Source organism: Mandrillus leucophaeus, unplaced genomic scaffold (genome assembly GCF_000951045.1).
Source record: "Mandrillus leucophaeus isolate KB7577 unplaced genomic scaffold, Mleu.le_1.0 Scaffold167, whole genome shotgun sequence".
Lineage (NCBI taxonomy): Eukaryota > Metazoa > Chordata > Mammalia > Primates > Cercopithecidae > Mandrillus > Mandrillus leucophaeus.
The window spans coordinates 4,384,200-4,408,015 of NW_012101665.1; the positions used below are offsets into that span (position 1 = coordinate 4,384,200).

Here is a 23,816-nt window from a genome sequence, read left to right on the forward strand (position 1 = left end):
TCCAGAGTCTGCTCTCAGTCATGATACAAAAAGAACAGAGGGCACCTGTGCCTACTGTCTCATTGGTTCCTCCAAATCTCATGAGATTGGTTTCATCCTTCCCTTTTAGAGATGAAAAAACTGAGGCTCAGTGAAGTGAAGTAATTTACTTGAGGTTACAGAGTAGAAAGACTGCAAAACACTATTTACTGGGCACAAACAATATGCCAGCCACTCTGATAGGTGTCATCTTTTAATCCTCAACAGCCCTATGACAGAGGTACTAGTTTAGTCCACTTTACAGCTAAAGAAAATAGGGCTTAGAGAGAGGTCTGGTCGTTTAACTGGGGCCATATTAGTAAGAACAGAAGAAATTTAAGTTCAGACCAGTTAAGTCCCAAATCCCTGGTTTTTCCCTTCTGATGCTACTATAAATAAAACTTTATATATCAGCTACAATAACATGTAAGGCATTGTTAGGGTTACAAAGAAGACTCAGTTCCATTTAAGAAGCTTACAGTATATTGAAGGAGAAAGGTTAGTTATTCAAATCACAATAATTGCCACACATTTATTCATGAACCATTCCTTGGGGTCCTTCCTAAATGCAGGGCACTGTTCTAGGCACTGCATATAGCAGCAAACCAATCAGATAAGTTTCTTTGCCCTCTCGACCTAACAATCTAGAGACAGACAATAAACAAGATAAATAAGGAAAAGATATAGTATGTAAGATGATGATAAGCACTAAGGAGGAAGAGTGGCAGGCAGGAGGATTAGAGAAGAGGGCAGGAGGTGGATATTTGAGATGGGGCCGTCGGGGCCTCCCCTGTGCTTTGCTAGACTGTTAGCAAGGCACACATCAAAACCGCCCCCGCCCCTTTCCAAATGCCATAGGGTCGCTGGCCCTGGAGAACCACACAGAGACTATAGTTTCCTGCCATTCTCTGAAGTCTTATACAATTTGGCCTCTATCAGAGAACTTTTTCACTGTTGTCCCTTGGCTTCAGTGACACTGGCACTATCTTGTTTCTCCTTTCCTACCACCCTGACCTGTCTTGGGTCTGCATCTCCCTGTCACTGAGCCCCACCTCTGCAACAAGAGCAAAAAAAAAACAAAAAAACAAAAACCAAAAAACAAAAAAAAAACCAGATGAGCATGTCTTTTTTCTTTTCCTTTTTTTTGAGGCACAGTCTCGCTCTGTCACCCAGGCTGGAGTACAGTGGCACTATTTCGGCTCACTGTAACCTCCGCCTTCTAGGTGATCCTCCCACCTCAGACTCCCCAGTAGCTGGGATCAGAGGCACACCACCATGCTCAGCTAATTTTTTATATTTTTTGTACAGACAGGATTTCCTCATGTTGCCCAGGCTGGTCTTGAACTCATGAGCTCAAGTGATATGCCAGCCTCGGCCTCCCAAAGTGCTGGGAATACAGGTGTGAACCACCGCGCCTGGCCTGATGGGCATTTCTTGAATAACAACCTTGCCTTTTCTTCTCACTACAAAGCTGCTCCTTGAAATCTTGTCTGCTGATACAGTATCAAAGATCATATCCATGTAAATGAGACCCATTTTTCATTTGTAGCTTCAGGATATTACCTTAGCTACTACAGTACCCAACTTTCAAGCTCTCATGAACATCTCTCCCTAGATGTAACCAAAATTGAACTCCTCACCTTTCTGAGGAACTCTTTCTTTATCTGCTATTTTTTTTTCCCAGGAGAGGGGAGACAGGAAATCTGTATCTGCTACTTTTCATTTCATAAGTCACCAGCGAATTTTTTTAACTCCTTTTTCTCTCAATCTTCAAATCCAATCAATTTCCAAGACCTTTAGATTCTACTTTCGCAGTTTCTCTTGATCACATCACCTTCTTTCCAATCCCTCTGCAATTACCAGGATTTCTTTCTCTTCAGTAACTGCACCACCAATAACTTCTCATGCCAGGTCTCTCCCTTACTCAAACTATCCTATAATTAGCACCAAGTTATTAGGTCACAATTCCCTCATGTGTAACATGGAGACAGAAATTATTGTACAGTACTGATTTGACGATTAAACGTGATTGTATTAACCATCTAACATAGTTCTTAACATATAGTAGGAACTCAATAAATGTCACTTATCTTTTTCTTACTCTCTGTGAAATCAAAACAGGGATCTGGCATTCAGGGACCTGTGCAATCTACTCATTTTCCTAGCTCTGTCCATCAAATATTCCCCTAGCTGTATGGTCTGAGTTTCAAGCAAACTCACACTGTGTGAAGTATTCTTTGACTTGGCCTGGCATTTTCATGCAGACAGATCATTGCTCATGCTTTCCATCCTTCCATTTTGAGTGACCTTTCCTTCCATCCTCTGCCTATGTAAGTCTTACTGACCCTCAAAGGTTTATTGTCTCAATAGCTGCTGCCTCAGAAGGCCTTTCCTAAGTGCTTCATACAAGTGAGACCTTCCCCTCTCTCAATCCCCTGAAATCGTTGGACTACTCTGACAAAGCCTTTTGGTCAGTCTATAAATATGTGCCTGTATCAGGAAATAAGGACACAAAAGTAGAAAACTATTCATGTTATAACATGGTTATTACTGCCTACGTACTTATTTTGCCTTAAGTATATTATAAACATGAAATAGACCAGCATAGCGATTGTATTACTCATCTTTGTATTCCCTACAGGGCTTATTATGATACCTTGGTACATAATGTAAACTTAAATTTGATGGTAGTCATAATTATTTTGTTATACTTCAATAACATTTTATTCCAGAGAACCATAAAAAGTTTCATAGAGAAAAATAATTATTACCAAAAGACATGGAAGAGAAATTACTATTATTTGTAAAATGTTAGATGAAGAAATATGTATACAGCAATTATGTGTATAAAACTTTACCATGATTAAAATATATAAAACTAGAAATAGAATTTAGAGGCTTAGACACTTAACCTCAAACTTCGGTTGAAAAAGTATTATCAAAGCAATGATTAAATAAAAATAATCACTCAATAAAACCTCAATCCTTACACTAAATGTTATTACAAACTTCTGTGTTTTGTTATTAAGAGATGCTCTCGCACATAAAAGTCTTATGACTGGGAATCACTATGCTATATGTAAAGAGAAATTAAAATGATTGAATAAAGAACAAATTCACTGTACTGAGTCCCTGATTCGGTGTTAAACACAAGGCTTATTAGTCAGCAGAATGAGTCAAATACAAAGTGTAAAGAAAATCTGACAAGAAGACAACCCCTTTAACTCATCCCTTCCTGTTCAACACCACTACCAGGAAACAAAGTTAGAACCATAACCCTCCCTAACAAAGTTAAAGCAAAATCAAATAAAGATCCATTATCCAGTAGCTTAGATGCTGTCAATGTATGAATATATGCTTAGACAATGAAAATGAGTCTTTGTGTTTTGTTTTTGTTTTTCTGAGACAAGGTCTCGGTCTGTCGCCCAGGCTGGAGAATAGTAGTGTGATCACAGCTCACTGCAGCCTTGACCTCCTGGGTTCAAGTGATCCCCTGACCCAGCTAATTTTTAATTTTTTTTGTAGAGACAAGGTTTCACCATGTTGCCCAAGCTAATCTTGAACTCCTGGACTCAAGCAATCCACCCTCCTCGGCCTCCCAAAGTGCTGGGATTACAGGCATGAGGCACTATGTCTGGCTGGAAATGAGTCTTTAACATCTCAAATGTATTATTTCTTGACCTGAAACTTCCAAATAAATTTTAACTCTAAACCAACAAGGTAGGGTCTAACGAGGATGAAGGGTCTATCTATATGTGGGGCTAAGGTAGACACATACCTAACCATTTGCTTTAAACATTATAATGAACAAATTAACTGTTCAACTTCTAGTGTTAACTATCACAAGCACAATTACATAGTCAATTTTAAATTACTGAACAGTACACTAACATCCATGTCCTACTCTTAAAGATACTAAAGGCTGTCAATTTGTTTTCCTTAAAAGCAGGAACAGTAACACTTACTTTAATAAGGAATCTATTCCTTAAAAAACGGACTGTCAAGTAAAAGTTTCCATCTAAAAAATGATTAACAACTAAAACATTTACAAAATGCTTACCAAAAAAAGGGAGCAATCACAATAATTACTGAAACATAAACTAGTGAGTGAACAAAGCAGACATTTTACTGGGAAATGCCACACCACCCAGGCCCCTATTATAGGTGATAGTAAAGATAAAACAGCGTATTACACAAAAGGTGATTCTTCAAAGCTAACCCTCTCCCTTGCTTATATGACAATATGCTTTTATAGAAAAAAAATGAAAAAAAGTACAAAATTATAGTCATGCTCCAGATGAGAGGAAAAAAGTGGATACAGCAAACAGTGAATATGATGGCCAACCACTGCAGAGAGATCTAAGTCTTCATTTAGGAAAACATGTAAAATAAGTTAAAAATTTTAAACTTCAGTATATATAGAAGATATTATAAAATAATTATAATACAAAAAATTAACAAGCACCTCATACTCTAATACCTTCTCAATATCAAAGCTTCAAATTAATTTTGAGACCAGCTAATATTTATTGAGTGCTTAGCAAGTGCTAAGCCTAATGTTAAACACTTTATATACATCTCCTTTAACAACATCCCTATGAAGCAGGTATTTATACTATCCCCTTTTTTATGTAAGTGTCAGAGCTTGATTTCAAACCCAGAGTCTCACTTGGTTCTTTAACTACTATCATATTTACTGTACTAACTTTCATATAATTTTAATGATTAAGCACATGCACAGATAATCAACATGTCCAGTCCTTTGGTCCTACAGAAGTTACCATACGGATTTTTAAAACTTACACACCTTAAAGTACCTTTACAAAGAGGAGAGAAGACGGGAAAATTAAATCAGGGTTACTCTTAATTGCAGTTCCTTGAATCATAGCCCAAATACGAACTTGGCTAGGACTGCTGTGGGAAAGATTCAAAGGCAAAATCAAGCACCCATGCTGCCAGGCAAAGCCAGGTCTCTCAACAAGTGGAATACCAACTTTTAAATAGGTTTACATGAGCTTGGTCGGACAGGAAGGACAAGGGGGCCAGTGGACACAAGTGCAAAAAAACAGTGGCGGTCAATGTGGGACAAGGGAAGAAGGCCTGAGACGGCTGCTGTAATTTCAGCCTTGATGCAATAGAGATTGTATTTCTTTTATCTTTAGGGAAGTGAAGTACAGTAGTCCCCTTCATCCTCGAGTGGATGCCTAAAACCACAGACACTACTGAACTCTACATACACCGGTTTTTCCTTTTCCTATGCACAGATACCTATAAAGTTTAACTTATAAATTAGACACAGTAAGAAATTAGCAGCAATAGTTAATAATAAAATAGAATTATAACAATATACTATTTACAATTTCAGAATAGAAGATTCATTATTACTATAGATTTTGGTAACCTCAGCCTTGTCGATAACTTTCACCTTTTCACTTAAAGGAAGCATTTTACGGCTTCTCTTTGGAGTATCCAAATTGCCAGCATCAATAGTCGTGGGCCTTGGGGCCATTATTAAGTCAAATAAGGGTCACCGGAATACAAGCACTGGGATACCTAGACAGTCAACCTGAAAACCAAGTCGGCTACAAGGTGACTGACAGGTGGGTGGCACACAGAGTGTGGAGATGAGGGACAAAGGGAAGATTCATCTCCTAGGCAGGACACAGCAGGATGGCGGGAAATTTCATCACAATGCCCAGAACTGCATGCAATTAAAAACTCATGAATTATTTCTGGAATATTCCATGCAATAAATTTGGGCCATAGTTGACCGCAGATAACTGAAACCATGTATAAGGGTGCACAACTGTAGTGACCAGATTACTCCATTTCATGTAAGTGGTATGATCCTTTTTCCAAAACAAGATCACCTTTTTCACCAAAGTTGATTTGATACAGAGTTCTATTATACTAACACAGTTAGTTCACCAAAGGTTAAAAATTCCACCTGAAGTATTTGGAATACATCAATATCTGTAAGTCAATATAAAAAACATCACTGGGAGGCTGAGGCAGGAGAATGGCGTGAACCTGGGAGGCAGAGCTTGCAGTGAGCCGAGATGGAGCCACTGCACTCCAGCCTGGGAGGCAGAGTGAGACTCCGTCTCAAAAAAAAAAAAAAAATTCACCCTACAGCTAAATGGGCAAAATATATTAACAGGCAATTCAGAAGAAGGAATCGGAATGGCCACTGTGCACTGTGTAATCTCAACAGTAACCAGAAAATGCATAATGAAACTGAATAGCAAAATACCATTTCACACCCCTCATGCTAACAAAAATTAAGTCTTAAAAAAAACAGTGGGCTGGGTGTGGTGGCTCATGCCTGTAATCCCAGCACTTTGGGAAGCCAAGGCGGGCAGATCACTTGAGGTTAGGAGTTCGAGACCAGCCCGACTAACATGGAGAAACCCTGTCATTACTAAAAATACAAAATTAGACAGGCGTGGTGGCGCCTGCTTGTAATCCCAGCTACTTGGGAGGCTGAGGCAGGAGACTCACTTGAACCAGGCAGGCAGAGGATGCGATGAGCTGAGATCACGCCATTGCACTCCAGCCTGGGTAACAAGAGCAAAACTCCGTCTCAAAAAAAAAAAAAAAGTCTTGGCTGAGTGCAATGGCTCATGCCTGTAATCCCACCACTTTGGGAGGCTGAGGCAGGAGGATCACCTGAGACCAAGAGTTTGAGACCAGTCTGGGCAATATAATAAAATAATTAGCTGAACATGGTGGTACACACCTGTAGTCTCAGCTCCTTGGGAGGCTGAGGTGGGTGGATCCCCTGATTCCAGGAGTTAGAGGCTGCAGAGAGCTGTGATAGTGCCACTGCATTCCAGCCTGGGAAACAGAATGAGACTCCATCTCTTAACAACAACAACAAAGTATTATACCAAATGTCAACCTATATACTTCAGGCTCCAATGTAAATTGGAATAAGTTGAAAATATTTAATGAAGCTAAAAATCACATGTAACCCAGTCTAGGGATATTACCCTCATAGGTAATACCCCAAAGAAACTGTCATATCTATGTAAGGTATCATGAACAAAAATGTTCACTGCTGGAATGCCTGAAATTGGAAAAAATTAGAAACAACTTAAATGCAGATCAAGAGAAAAACTGATAAATTGTCTATGTTCACAAAATGGAATACTGCACATTTGACTGACTTGCAACTACATGGATATTATCACCAAAAAAACCCCATAATGTTATGGGAAAAAAAGAAGTTGCAGAATAATACGAACAGTATACTATTTAACTGAGCTTTCAAACCTAAAAAATACTAAATATTATAAACAAATACATAAAGAGTAAACTTTTTTCTTTAAATGGGTATAAGACACAATAAATTCTAGATAGTACTTACCTCTAAGAAAAGAAAAGCATGATATAAATAACCCAAAAAGGGCTTAAAATTACATATATGGACTCAATGTCTATGGGGCACAATATTCATAAATCAAAGTCCTGACCCCTAATGTGATGGTATTTGGAGGTGAGGTCTTTAGGGAGTAATTATGTTTAGAGGAGGTCATGAGAATGGGATCCTTATGATGGAATTAGTGTCCACGTAAGAGACCAGAGACTTCCCCTTCTCTCTTTCTTTCTCTCCCTGCCATGTGAGGATGCAGCAAGAAGACCACCATGTGTAAGAAGAGAGCTCTCACTGGGATCCATGCTGGCACCATGATCTTAGACTCCCTGCCTCCAGAACTGTGAGAAATAAATATCTGTTGTTTCAGTCACCCAGTCTACGGTATTTTGTTACGGCAGCACAAGCTGAAACAGTAAGTGTTATATTTTTCAACTGGTAAAAAATAGCAAAAAACTAAAATCCAGATTAAGTGAATGACAGTATGGCAGTTCTCAATTAGAATACACTAATAAGACACTGATTCTCAGAGAACAACTTTAAGACTATTATCCTATATGTAATTCTTTTTTTTTTTTTAAATACTGACTTTCTCTTGACAATAATCAGGTTCTGACAAATCTTTTTGATGTCAGAGACACTCAGTCCATCTGGAATGCCATCCCTACTGTTCTAAGCCAACACATAGCCTCTCTCAGTAGAATTTTCACCTCTGGTCTATTTTCTCTCCAATTTCCAAATTCACCCTGTGTACCAAGAGCAAACCAGAACTTCCGGTTTTGTTTGCTTGTTTTTCTTTTTTTCTTTTTATTTAAAGAGACGGAGTCGGCTGGGCATGGTGGCTCACTCCTGTAATCCCCGCGCTTTGGGAGGCTGAGGGATCACGAGGTCAGGAGTTCGAGACCAGCCTGGTCAATATGGTATAACCCCATCTCTAATACAAAAATCTCTAAAAATACAAAAATTAGCTGGGTGTGGTGGCGTATGCCTGTAGTCCCAGCTGCTCAGGAGGCTGAGGCAGGAGAATCACTTGAACCCAGGAGGCAGAGGTTGCAGTGAACCGAAATCACGCCACTGCACTCCAGCCTGGGTTACAGAGTAAGACACTGTCTCAAAAAAAAAAAAAAAAAAAAAAAAAAAAAAAAAAAAAAAAAAAAAAAAAAAAAAAAGAAACAAAACAAAACAAAACAAAAAAAGAAATGGAGTCTTGCTCTGTCACCCAGGCTGGAGTACAGTGGCACAATCACAGCTCATTGCAGCCTCAAACTCCTGGGCTCAAGTGATCCTCCTACCTCAGCCTCCAGAGTAGGTGGGACCACAGGTGCAGGCCAACATGCCCAGCTTTAAGAGCAAATCAATCTACATAAAATGTTACTTTGGTAATGTCACTTGTTAGCTCCTGGAATTTAACTCTTTGACAGCAACCACTGCTGAACAATAAAATGAAAACTCCTTAATCTAGCATGTAAAGGTCTCTAAGCCTGGCTCAAAGCTGTATTTCTAACTGTATCTTCCATTACTCTATACAAATGGCTCCTTCTAGCCAAACTGCTCTATTCAAAGCCCTGTATGGGCTTTCCTCATTCTCACCTCTTCTTTGGTCATCCTGTGTCTCTTGTTTGGAATGCCATCCTCTCCAACACCACCTTTCTCATGGCATCTAAATTTTAGTTGTCTTCTAAGACCTTGCCACAAGTCTTATCTAATCCCTGAATCCCTCCCTAACCAATACACTCTAATTTAGACTCATTCAATCAATCAATCTTTATCGGATACCTAGCATGTGACAGGAGACACAGTTCTAGGGGCACTCATAGAATGCCTATATATATACACTACACATTAATTAAATAGTATTGCTCTTTTTGTTAATGTATATGTCAACCTCAACTACATTACGTGCTTCTTAAAGACAAGGAGTTCATATATCCCACAGAGCAATAACATAGTACTTTGTGTTTAGGGTTCAACATTCTCTGGCTAAATCAATTTTGAAATAAGTTATAATCATCTAATCTTTTGACCCAAAATAATCAATGCCTATCCTTGGAACTTTGAACAATTACGACATTTTTTTGTGATGTGTATATATATATCTATACAACAAGAGTAATGGACTTGGAGTCAGAAGGTCTGTGTGGAACTTGAGCTCCACTGTGCACTATCTCTGGCCATATTACTTTCTCTGCACATTAATCTCCATAAAATGAGAATATTTACACCTACCTGTGAAGACGTTCATGACTGTTATGAGGCATAAGTAAATTAGAAAAAGATATATTTTATTGTGCTAGAAGCGTGCCTCACACTCATTCGTGAATCCAACAAATTTTTACTAGGTTATTTTCAACAGATGCCAATATCCTCATTTCCCACCAGAAGAGTTAATACAGATCTGTTTCCTTTCTGGTTTATTTTTTCTTCTTTGAGATAGGGTCTCGCTCTGTCACCCAGGCTGGAGTGCAGTGGCACAATCACAGCTCACCACAGGCCTCAATCTCCCAGACTCAGGTGATCCTCCTGCCTCAGTCCCCAAGAAGCTGGGACTACTGGCATGTGTCACCATGCCCGGCTAATTTTTTATTTTTAATTTTTTTGTAGAGATGGGGTTTCACCATGTTACCCAGACTGGAAGATCCATTTCCTTTCTGCTAGGTGATGAGAATTTTGTCTTTGACTAGTAAATGAAAGAAAGGAATACCTACAGAAATATTCAAATATTCAATTAAAATATTTGAATTATATATTAAATCATAATCTCTTAAGGCCATAAAATTATTCTATTTTTAAAATGTCTTTATTCTATTTATCACATAAGGCACAAACGTTAGTTATTTATAACCTTGCTAAAGCACCAATGAAAATAGGATTTGGAAAAGAATAGAGAAATTAATAAAATTGCTAATTATAAGGAATATGATCAAGAAAACTTTGAATTCCTCTTTCATAAAATCGTTTTTCATATTTGACTTCCTATTTGAAGCAGGATACATGGGAATTCATTATTGATTAACTAGCTAGCCTACCTAGTTTTTCAGAAGAATTATCAACCTCTGTTAGGAATCCCTGCTGCTCCTGCTGGATGCAGTTGCCCACAAGAGAAACTGCTGCTTTTAAAACCAATTTTAGATTGACTACAATTTGGAGCCTACCCTTGGGACCTTCATTTGGAGCTCATATTTTTTTTTTTTTCAGATGGTGTCTTGCACTGTTGCCCAGGCTGGAATGCAGTGGCACTATCTCAGCTCACTGCAAGCTCTGCCTCCTGGGTTCACGTCATTCTCCTGCCTCAGCCTCCCAAGTAGCTGCGACTACAGGTGCCCGCCACCACGCCCGGCTATTTTTTGTATTTTTAGTAGAGACGGGGTTTCACCATGTTAGCCAGGATGATCTCAATCTCCTGACCTCGTGATCCGCCGGTCTCCAACTCCCGAAGTGCTGGGATTACAGGCGTGAGCCACCACACCCGGCCTGGAGCTCATATTTTAAACCACGATTTGGTCTCTATCCTCATTATCTTTATATACAAGGCTCCTCTCTCTTAATCTGCAGTGGCTTGAAATCTCTCATTATCTCTCTGTTTCAGCTACTTGAGAAGTCCACTGCCCATCTTTGAGATCCACCCCAGAAAGGTAATTTCAAGGAGACCATCTAGCCTACAATATAGGGCTCCTCATATACCCTCTAAATTTAATGATACTCAATCTAGCCATTTTTACGTGACACGGCAACAAACAGAAATTTGTGCATTTACCATTCAGTTTATAGGCAAAATCTTACATTAGGTACAGTTTGACTATTTTTATTTGACTATTTTTCCCTTTTTCTTTCTAAGTCACCTTTTCTATACCACAACACAAAATCTAGGTAATTACTATATAATGCTTAAAATTATAGGCTCTGGTGTGACACCAGTTCAAAACTGGGCTGCACTGGTTATTAGCTATGTTAACTTAAAAAAATTACAAATATTTTTAGGCCCCAAGAGCAACAACCACCACTACTGCTTCACAGGGTTTTTGTTAGTATTAAATGAGTTAGTACAAGTAAAACAGAAGAGCACCTAACATGAATTCTATACAAATCCTGCATTTTTAACATGAAGTAACACTAGTTATTAGAGTAATAAGCTATACCTATACTTTCAATGCTTAGTAAGACTGAGCAAGTATCATTCTGGTTAGTAGGCTCTTTTGAGCTTGAAACATTATAAACACAACTTTTTCAGTTGTCTCCGTAGCTCGTCTGTAAAGATAAATATTTATAGATTTTTCTCCCTCAAGTTTATTATTTTAATACAGAAAGTGGTTACTAGAAAAAGTGTAGAAAGTAAGGAAAAGTGAAGGGGGGAGGACATGCATATTTCCACTATATACCACTGTGTGATATATTTACTTTCAAGAATTTTATAACAAAAATGTAATTTTTAAAATCAGTCATATGAAATTACATCCTACCATTTCTACCTACCAGTACCATGAAAGTATTTTTCCTTGTTGGTTCAGTCTTTGGCAATATAATTTTTAATAGCAGCATAATATTTCAAGTTGAATTCACATATTCTAAAGCAAACCTGGGCAGGTTCTTCTTGTGACAACTGCAAGCATACTTGCCATAAAAGAATAGTGATGGGGGGCCTAGGTACAGTGGCTCACACCTATAATCCCACTGCTTTGGGAGGCTAAGAGTTCAGGAGTTCAAACCTGGGATAAGGACCAGGAGTTCAAGACCAGCCTGGGCAACACAGTGAGACTCTATCTCTAAAAAAAATTTAATTAAAAAAAAGAATGTTACTCAGGATCCACATCATGGGAGTGGATTTTTTCTACAGCACAAACACTGGCATCTTTCTAGTGTTCAGTATAGTCAAAAACAATGATGGTCGCACTAGGCTAATACATACAGGAAGAAAAAATATTGAACAAAGTTGTGGCTTCAACTTACATGTTAATTTTCATTAAGGAGTGCTTCCAATTTTTCACTAAGACAAATTAACAACTTCAATCAATATACAAAATATACATATTTGCATTCTGATTTAAGGCAAGTCAACCTACATTCATCCACAGTAAGAAAAAATCATAGATGTGGCTATGTTGAAACTCAAATTTTCCATCTGGTAGCTTAAGGATACCTTAGGTTATCAGAGATTTAAAAAATACATACAACACACATTTACTGAAACCTAATTATGAATTTTGCCAGACTCAACGCATACTACTTTAACTGACTAACAACCACCAGTAAAAATGTTTCATTTATTTAAAAAATTACCAGCCTGGGCAACATAGACCTCAACTGTTAAAAATTAGCCAGGCTCATTTTAAAATTTTAGCTTGGCGCATGCCTATAGTCCCAGCTACTGGGGAGGCTGCAGTGGGAGAATCACTTGAGCCAGGGAGGTTGAGGCTGCAGTGAACAGTGATCTCACCACTGCACTCCAGTCTGAGTGACACAGTGAAACCTTGCCTCAAAAAAAAAAAGGGGGAGAAAAAAAAAAAAGAACAAGAAAAAAAAAAAGAAAAGAGAACATTAGGGCAGCAGCATGGTTTGATGAAAAGAGTCACTGAACTTGGAAGGGAAAAACTTGGATTCATGTCCCAGCATGGCCCACAACTATGCAACAGCCAAAAAATTGTTTATTAACTCTAGGTCCTAACTTTAAAGTGTAGTCCTTCAATGATATGATTCCTAGGGTCTCTTCTAGCTCTAAAGTAAAGATGCTAAGAAATAAAGATGATAATGCTATCATTATCTGGCATGCAACTGACGGCCATAGGACAGGCAACTTATTGATGTACATCATATCCTAAACCTGTAATTTTGTTCAGCACTATCCCAGTGTGTGCTGTAGTGGGGTGGGGTGGGGGGGCGGGGGCCAGTAGGCACAGTGGCCACTATAATTCCATTATTTGTTATGTAAATGTATTGTTTTCTTTAAAAGTAAAAATAAAATAAAAAATCCTGCTTTAGTCTTTTCTGCTACCTTGGTTCCCTATCCCTTTAACAATAACAACAACCAGATTGAAATTACATATCTGAGTTGCTCTCATTAAAGAAACTTGCATTTACTTCCCTGGTACACAAGGAAAACAATTTTGAAATCTGCCTAATCAACAGACATTAATATTGTCTGTTGAAATAAATATGTTTGCATAGTTATTAAAAAGAACACCATATAAAATCATGCTTAAATTCATTTATTTTGAACACATACCTATGAGCAATTAGTTTAAATATAAAGAAAAAGATAACAATGATGAATTATATGAATTTTCAAAGCACATTAAATTAGCATTGAAATTCTATGAACATACTTTAGAATGCCAAGTTTGTTAATTTTTTGTTTATTTGTAATACGCAATAGAGGGGAAGATATATGTTGAAAATACATCTTGGCTCATTAAAAATGCAACACAGGAATATACGCTTTTTAAACATCTTTTTAAAGCAAGAAGGAGATTTTTCTTTGCCATCTTTCAAATAAACATTCTTTTCTGGTCCTCATTATAAGCAAGATATAGTATAGTGACAGATTTGCTGTGTCTTTGAGTTAACAAAAAATAATAAACAAGGTAAGCACCAGAGTACTGTGGAACACACTGAGTTTATTAGTATTAATTTTTTACATGTTTCAACTGACTAAATGTAGCTATAATGGATACCCTGATTGTAAATTTAAACTGCTATGCTTACGTGAAGATTGTGTAATATGCAGTCATTATGCTCTTTTCTTTTCTGATCTCTAATGGGAAAACTAAGAAGTTCTTCCTCCTTTAAAATTAAGTGCTTTAATAAAGTAAGATTTTTAGGGGAAAAAACACTCAACTTTTTATGTTGTAAATTACTAAAAGTTGCTCTCACTAGACTTGACTATTTAGAAACTACAGTGATTAAATGCTTTCCAGAGCTTACATGTTAGTGCTTTCAGCATCAAATGTACAATGAGAATCATGTCAGCACTCTGCTCTGCGAAGCTTTGGCCTTCAGTGAGCAATAGAACAGGACGGCCAGGTCCTGCACGACTGAGATAGACAGAAACGCCTTAGCAAACCAGAGCCACCAGATCCATAATTCGCTTCTGACCACTTATGCCTACATACTTGCCCTCAACTCATATGTTTGCAAAATTAAACTAACAGGCTATTCCTTTGCTCCTGAATCACACAGGCTGCCTAATGAAGTTCCTAGCTAAATCTCTCCACTGAAATTACTTTTCATAGGAAAAACCGTACAGATATCCTAATAAATTGAATAAAGAGATTGAAAAATTGTAGGAATTCTGCACACACATGTAACTGCCAAAGTAAAAGAAATATTTTAAAGTATGTATTTATTGTCGATTGATTTCCAACTTATGGAAATGTACATACAAACACCTGAAAAATACAGCTTCAAAAGTACACACTTTTTTTTGGATTCTGGAATGTGTTCAAACTTGGCAGAAACTGTGGGATCCTTGAAACATCAAGGTTTTTCACTTTTTCTTCTCCCTTTTTAAAATTGCCCGTAAACTTTCATCATCAGTATTTTGCTACAGGTATAGACATGGCTAAGATGCACTGATTCATCCTAGAAGGAGGGATGTTTACAGAAATTAAGCCAGATTCAGTCAAAGGAAAGCACAGGCTTCAACATGAAACCCCACCCCCACCTAAAAAAAACCTCAGCAGTAGCTATCTAACTTATCTACGTGTCTCCTCTACTCTTCCCTTAATTCTTCTGTGTCATGTTTCTGGTTATATTATCATGTGCTTCCAACTTCTTTTCCTTTGATAAGAGTAATTTTAAGAGGCTAAATAATTTTTTTTTTTCTTACCCCACAGCAGTCTCTTAGCTGACTGGTCTGAAATTCCTTTGCTCCACCTCCTAATATCTGTCACAAGAGTCAGATTACAAGTCAACCCAAAGGGGAGCACGGAGTATGCACATGAAGAGGGAACACAAGAAAAAGGAAACACCAGTGGTTAGGGCATCACTAGAAGCCATAATAAAGTTTCTGTTCTTTATTTGATACAATTGTACAAAAGGATACCATGTTAGATATAACATTAGGCTGAATGTTAATTTCCTAAATAAAAATTCTCTTAAATATGTAAAATAATCCCTTTATTATTCAACATGTAGAGCTTTATTAAACACTTAAAAAGTAATAATTTAATATTTGCAGTGAAGGAAACTTTCATCTTCGTTTTTAAAGTCATCTAGACTACCATCAGAAATATTAACAGTGAAATACATTAATTACAAGCCAAATTATACAATGTATGTAGCTACTTAGGTATTTTACTAAGAAAATAACTTTATCTTTGATATTTTCTATTTTAAAAACTTATCTGTGAATTGATTTAAGGACTGTATATGTAAATCTGCTAAAACTATTTCAGTGGATAAAATAATGAATCAGTACCTATTTACACGCTGCCAAAGCACACCTATAATTTTTAAAATGATGATAAGAGTAGCCTAAGGCAGTCAGCAGACATCTCAGAAATCTCAGTGTAAGTGGTTTTAACTTGCAACATGATGCCAAAAAACTTACAACAGGGAGCTGCCATCTTGCGTCCCCACGTGTGTGCACCTAATCTCAGCTGGTTCCCCTGAGATCCTCTCAGCACCAACCCTAGTCCCCCACACAGCCCCTTATCCGCTCCAACAAGATGAAAGAAACAATCATGAACCAGGAAAAACTCGCCAAACTGCAGGCAAAAGTGCACATTGGTGGAACTGCTCACAGAAAGAAGGTAGTTCACGGAACAGCCACAGCAAATAATAAAAAACGTCAGTTCTCCTTAAAGAAGTTAGAAATCTCTAGCATTGAAGAGGTGAATATGTTTACGAATCAAGGAACAGCGATCCACTTTAACAACCCTAAAGTTCAGGCATTTCTGGCAATGAACACTTTCACCATTACAGGCCATACTGAGACAAAGCAGCTGACAGAAATGCTACCCAGCATCTTAAACCAGCTTGGTGCAGGCAGTCCGACTAGTTTAAGGAGACTGGCTGAAGCTCTGCCCAAACAATCTGTGGGTGGAAAAGCACCACACTACTGGAGAGGAGGATGATGATGAAGTTCCAGATCTTGTGGAGAATTTGGATGAGGCTTCCAAGAATGAGGCAAACTGAAATGAGTCAACTTCTGAAGATAAAACTTGAAGAAGTCACTGGGAGCTGCTATTTTATATTAATTATATATAAAATTATAAAATTTTATAAGAAATTTTTAAAATTTCTTATATATTTTTAAGAAATTTTTGTTTATGGGTCTGATAAAACCCAGATCTCTAATATTTTTAAGCCCAAGCCCCTTGGACACTGCAGCTCTTTTCAGTTTTTGCTTATACACAATTCATTCTTTGCAGCTAATTAAGCCGAAGAAGTTTGGGAACAAAGTTTGAAACAAAGGTTAATAAAGTTCTTTGCCTAGTATACAGTTGTGTTCTTTATTTCACTGACACTGATCTGTACACAGTAATCACAGTGTAGTGTAAAAAAGGTAGTATAAAGTTCTCATGTTTGAAGAAAAAAAAAAACCTTACATCAGGAAAACATTTAACTAAAGCAACAATAAAAACTTGTTTTTTGGTTAAAAGTGCTTGGTGGTTCTCTAATACATATGAGCACTTGAAAAAGAATTCAGATCCAAATCTACTCCATTAGGATACTGAAGTTTCCAAAGCCTACAGAGCTTCAGCTGATCGTAATTGCTGTGAAGGCCGAGAACCTACTGTGTGCTCAATCTTGCCATCTGCAGGTGCGTTACACAACTCCAGGGTTTTTTAAGTAGGGTCAAAAATTTACAGTATTTTTTTAAACTAATTACCTGTCACAAAATCCTTCTGCTTTATGTCATCCTTCAAAAATTCTCTGAATAATTTTGGTACAATCCCATCATAAATTTGCTCAACATTAGCTCTATCCACAAATCCGTTTTACATTCATATTACAAATACAGTCTTTAATGATCAAGTAAATATTTATTCTCATATTTAGCAAAATGATTTTCTTCCAAAATAACTCTCCAAAAGATACTGCTTATAGAACACAGCAATTATTCTAAGACTCCTTTACAAAATCACTGGTGGCCTGCAATGCAACAATCCACATAAAATATGAACTGAAAAGTATTCATAATCAGGACCTCAATCTCATCGCTACTCATGAACTCTACTACCACTCAAGATGCTCGCTCACTCCACTGTCTCACCTCTTAGTGTCCACAACTGAAACACAGATGCATCATCTCCCGCAATTAAGATTTCGGCTAGAGAACTGGCACAGTAAGCTATACCATTTCCAGACCTAACAGATTTACACTACAATTAAATATATTAAAATTTCTGCACATAAAAAACTCATATATACCTAATCAAAAGGCACCTTTACCCAGTCAGTAGGTTCATCTGTAGTTCTGATTATTTTAAATTAACAGATATTCCAAAAATCAAAATAAAGTACAAATATGCCATCTTCTAAAATTATCTAATTCTCAAGTTTTATTTCTCTCATTTAGAGTTATCAAACTTTACTTGCAAAACTGTATCCTTAATTAACCACAGGAAATTTCCAGTAAACTGAAATCACCATAAATTCAGTAGGTATAATGAGAAATCATCTAAGAGTAGAATATAGTCCTTAAAAAGAAATAAGCACTTATATATAGTTGCAGTTTAGCTTATTAGAGAATTGTATCCTTAAAAATACTATATAAATCATGTAAATTTGAATTGTATTTTCGATATACAAAAGAAATTTAATATTTAAAAAGAAACGTGCTGAGTTCTTTTTTAAAACTGAATAACCTTTAGCAATACAAAGGATCAACTCCTACTTAAATTATTTTATATGTAGGAATCTGATACATTAAAACAGGTTGTCTATATAGTATTACTCTAATTAAAAAAACAAAGAACAGCTAACCAAAGAAGAACAAGCTCAGCAGAGAAAATATGAAAAAAATTTTGAAGTAATGTTTCTAATTAGCAAGGGCTTTCACAAAGACATAAAAGCAAATTTTGCTTTCCTGATTAATTAGAACACCAACACAAAGAACTAGACTCTAACTGGCAGTTCTTCTAGAGAACTAGGATGGAACAGATGCAAGCAACAGTAGAATATGTGTTATTTTTTAAAAGGGCACTGAAAATCTTATGTCATAGATATATAGATAGGCGATGGTTCTCATGTTTAAACACTTTCAACAACTATAAAGGCTATGTAGCTGGTAGTATAGCAGAAATAGTTTGGCCAAAAAAATACTAAACTTTGCAAAGAGCTTTTTGTCCACTGAGCTGTAAGGTAAAATATTGACTGAAAAGACCTTTGAAAACATCTAGAATTGTTCCTCTTTCTATGAATAATTCCCTAATTATCAGAGACGTATTTCAATATTTGCTGTTAATTTTAATGGAAGAATTTCACAGTACACTCAAAGAATACCAATTTCTTCCTCCAAGATAAAAGGAGGCACAGATCATTAATGTAAAATTAATATGCCTAAATTAAATGAAAAGAGAAAAAGAAATTAAGGAAGAAATTTAGGACAGGACCCATAACAGCACCGCAATTAAAAAGATAAGGAAAGGAAATTCTCAGGAAAGACAAATAAATCCTCCAGCCTCCAAGATGAGAAACTTGCTCTTAGGGGAAAAAAAAGATTAACATTAAAGAATAGCAAATTGAGGTGATTTAAGAAGTAAATTCAAAATACGGCAGCAAAAACTTCTGAATGCCAAATTTTAAGTACACTGACTGATACGGTTTGGTTGTGTCCCCACCCAAATCTCATTGAGAATTGTAGTTCCCATAATCCCCACATGTCTAGGAGGGTCCCTGTGGGAGGTAACTGAATTGGAGGGTGGCTTCCCCCATCCTATTTTTGTGATAGTAAGTTCTCACTGAGATCTGATGGTTTTATAAGGGGATTCTCCCTTCACTCAGTTATTCTTCTCTTGCCTGCTGCCTTGTGACGGAGGACATGTTTGCTTCCCCTTCTGCCATGACTGGAAGTTTCTCGAGGCCTTCCCAACCCTGTGAAACTGTGAGTCAATTAAACCTCTTTCCTTTATAAATTACACAGTCTCAGGTATTTCTTCATAGCAGCATGAGGACTAACACATACACCCATTAGTCTCAAAACAATTCTCTCAAATTCTGATATACAGACCTTTAAAAAGCAGACATCATCAACATGGCATTCTAAATTTTCTGATATTTTCATTCTTTACTAGCCACTTTCATTCTGCTGTCTCAATGTCTAAGTAAAATAATTTCAGAATGAATAACACATAATAAAATGTAAGTATACTAAAGCACAAATACCTTCTCTTAAAAAACAATTTCTAAGATCCCATTTAAGAAGAACCTAGATTTCCCCAATTTGTGTTTTATCCTTCATTCCCTAGTACCAACCATGGGCAAGTTCTTCAATTTTTTTTCTTTTCCTCGGGTTCTTCATTTAAAGCAGGTGTTTTTTTTTTTTTTTCCTAATTGCTTCAGTGATTATGTAAAACAAAATGAGATGAACGGCCAAAAATGGTCTGTATAACATTTTTGCAAAAAAGTATGACAGAAGTCACTAAATGTTGAGTGATCCTCAACTGTCCAATTTCCTTCTGAAACTTTACTGTACATTACTACTTTCTCTTGCCTTTTCTGTTTTTCCAAGTAATAATCTCTTCTTTTCTCTATTTACCCTAACCTTAAGAAACTCACAATTCAGATGAGAAAATATTTACTGGTTCTTCTGTAAAGATGTTCTAAAGATATAGCTATATCTTTTGGTTAAATGAAACTAATCCTGAAACTTTTTAAAAAATAAAAGCCCTACATTTTAAAATAAAATCTTTGCTAAAATACATGGTTTCTTTACCTTCCTAAATGGTGTTCTTTGGTAATGTTAATAGCAGTATTAAGGGCTAGACAGTTGAGTAAAAAAATTACTTCTAAATGTTCCGACAAATGCTATTTTTAGGTCATGTTTATAGACTATTCATACTTTTATGTGAATTTCTTAGTTATCGGGTACTCACTGTCATTTTTAAAAAAATGAATACACTACAATTTATCCATCCTCCTGTTAGACATTTAAATTTTTTCCAGTTTTTTGCTATTTCCTCACTGTTGTTTTTGATGTATTCCATATGCCTGATTCCACCAGCCAGTTTTCTGTTTTCTAGACTTTACTCCCACATTCATATCTTTATAATAGCTTTAATGATATATAATTTACATGCCATACAATTCATCCATTTAAATAAAATGTACAATAGTTTTTAGTATATTCAGAGTTGTGCAACCAATACCACAATCAATTTTAGAACATTATTAACACTATAAAAAGAAACCCTATATCCATTAGCACTCACTCCCATTTTCTCCCACTCCCCAATCCCAGCAGCAGGCAACCATTAGTCTATCTTTTATGTCTACAGCATTGCCTATTCTGGATATTTCATATAAATGGAATCATACAGTATGTGGCCTTTATGACTGGCTTCTTTCAATAAATATAATGCTTCCAAGGCTCATCCATTTTGTAGCATATATCGGTATTTCACTTCTTTTTATTGCCAAATAATATTCCACTGAAGTATATAAGCAAGTTTTACGTATCCATTCATCAGCTGATGGATGTTTGGACTCTTTTCATTTTGGGACTACTATGACTAATGCTACTACGAACATTCTCATATTCATATTTCATCAATATAGAAAATCTACTAATTAGTTTATGGTAATGGCAAGACATGGATCATAGGGAGCCTGGATATCCACAGGAGACAAAGCCAGGTCTTTTGTAAGACCTGGGGTGACTCCTCGTTCCCTTAAAAGTCAGTCACTTCCTAGAATCCACTTATCTTCATCCCTTCCGCCACTACCCCTCAGTTCACATCTCATCTGGATCACTTCCACAGGCTAAACTTGCCTAACCCTCCAGTATTGCCCTCCTCTAGTCCATTTACCCCAGGGCAGGGCATTCATTCTAAAATGAATGAATTGGTTTGGCATCGGGGCTCATGCCTGTAACCCCAGCATTTTGGGAGGCTGAGGCGGGCAGATCACTTGAGGCCAGGAGTTCAAGAGCAGCCTGAGCAAATGGCGAAACCCCATCTCTACCAAAAATATAAAAAAATAGCTGGGTGTGGTGGTGTGTACCTGTAAGCCCAGCTACTAGGTAGCTGAGGCATGAGAATCGCTTGAAACCGGGAGGCGGAGGCTGCAGTGAACCGAGGTCGTGCCACTGCACTCCAGCCTGGGCCACAGAGTGAAACTCCATCTCAAAAAAAAAAAAAAAAATCATCATTTCATTTCCCTGTATCAATCCGTCAATGGTCCCCATGGTACTCAAGATTAAAGTAAAATGGCTTCCCAAGCAAAAGGCCCTTGGATGATCTCACCTCACCAATCTCCATAATCCTGACTTCTCGCTATTTCTGCTGCACGTATGAGGAACAACTGGAGTTCATTATTCCAAAGGCCTTGCTTCCTCTTCTCACCACCGAACCTTTGTACATGATGCCCTCTCTGCCTGGAATTACCCCAGTAGATGCTTCCCCTTATGATGGAACTGTTTATATCCTACCTTTTTTTCAATATGCCATCACCTCCACAATGACATACACCCCAAGTGAGCGAAATGTCTTTTCTCATTGCCAGTGGATCTAGTACAATCAATGGCATAGAGTGGATTTTCAACATTATTTGTGGCTCTCGTGAGGAAATGCTATGCTTGTTAGTATACCTGAATAATTCCTGAGTAAGAAGGACTTTCCTAGGCTCTGGAGTTGATAAAAAGCTGGTAAGGAAATACAAAACACAAACCTTAACCTTGACTTACCCCTCTACAACACATGCAAGCAACCCTCCACTGTCAGGTCACATGGTTCATGATGGGACTAATATCCCCACTTCCTCACAGCCTCTACAGTGACCAGGACTAGCCAAAATGCTTGCCTTAATCTCAGTCCCCTGGCAAGACTGGCTCAGGAATGGGCAGGCAATCCAACCTGGACCAGGGAGAGTCATTCCTATGATTTTTTTTTAGAGCTATCGGGAAAGATCCTTTTGAGAGGGGATTATTGGCTGTTAAAATGACATAAGGCAGAACTGCTAATGACCTTCTCTGCCATGACATAAGGTCCTAATTGAAAAAAAGCCAACACAAGAAAGTAGAGAAAAAGAGAAGGTCCTGATGACATCATTTAATTCCTTCCATCCAGACTTGCCCTGAGCCAGTTGTAGCTTTGGACTTCCCACTTACAAGAGGTGATAAGTTCCAGGTTTGCTTATACTGGTTTGAGTTGCATTTCTACACTTGCAGCCAAGGAGTCCATAACTACACACATCAAGAATCTATCTTCTTGTGTTAGTCTATCTTAGGCATGAAGCGACTATACCTATCTTTCAACCATCTGCCATTCTGCATCGCCATTTACATAGTTTAAAGCTCAAAGCATATGCCCTATTCTTAGGGATACCTTAGTGGAAGCCATAAACCCCTGCCTCAGAGCTGAGTTTCTACCATTTCCTTTGGTGGGTAAAACAATGAAGGTAGGCTGCCAGAGCCAGGGTAGAATCCTAAGACCCTGGGAAACTGGGACATCTGAAGCTTTCAACCTATAATGGGGAAAATGATAAAAGCTAGCATAGAATTAGACCAACTAAGGGATGATCACGATTCTGTGGGAGTTAATGCTACTTGCTTTCATCCTTAGAGACATACGGTAAATCAAAATTCATCTGCTTTCTCAGAAATCAATTTTCTGAAATTGAAGGGTCAGATTTGGTTGCATAGAATTCTTCCAAATTTCATGTAAGATATAGAAATACTGACCCACACACAATACACCAACTACTTCCCTATTGGTGGAGTAAATAAGGTAGAACCAGTTTTTCTGAATAAAGTGTTCATGAAATGTTACAAAATTGAGTGTTAATCTAAGCTAGATTTCTTGGTAACAGGAGAAGATATTGAAATTGAGACATCATCTGTGTACTCAGTGACTGGTATAGTACAGTAGAAAGAATGATATGACCAAGAATAATCAGAAAATTGGAGTCGAGCGTAGGATCGACACCAAGCAGCCTTGGGGCTTTTTCCTACTAGTTAGTTATGCCTCATAGAAATCCACTCTACCCCTTACTTCCAGGCTCTTTTTCCAAAAGAATGACTTTGCATAACACCGTTGAGGGCTTCCCACTCATACGGGATCTTAAGAATGCGAGGCGAGGCCGGGCGCGGTGGCTCAAGCCTATAATCCCAGCACTTTGGGAGGCCGAGACGGGCGGATCATGAGGTCAGGAGATCGAGACCATCCTGGTTAACACGGTGAAACCCCGTCTCTACTAAAAAATACAAAAAAAACCTAGCCGGGCGAGGTGGCAGGCGCCTGTAGTCCCAGCTACTCGGGAGGCTGAG

At 37.5% G+C, this 23,816-nt stretch overlaps 1 protein-coding gene and 1 pseudogene across 1 annotated transcript in view; one reads left to right on the forward strand and one right to left on the reverse strand.

The window, feature by feature from the left end:
- The window catches only part of NCOA2 (nuclear receptor coactivator 2), a 326,661-nt gene that overhangs the window by 172,222 nt on the left and 130,623 nt on the right, over window positions 1–23,816 (reverse strand). The window lies entirely within an intron of this gene.
- On the forward strand, window positions 16,054–16,461 carry LOC105537012 (annotated as a pseudogene).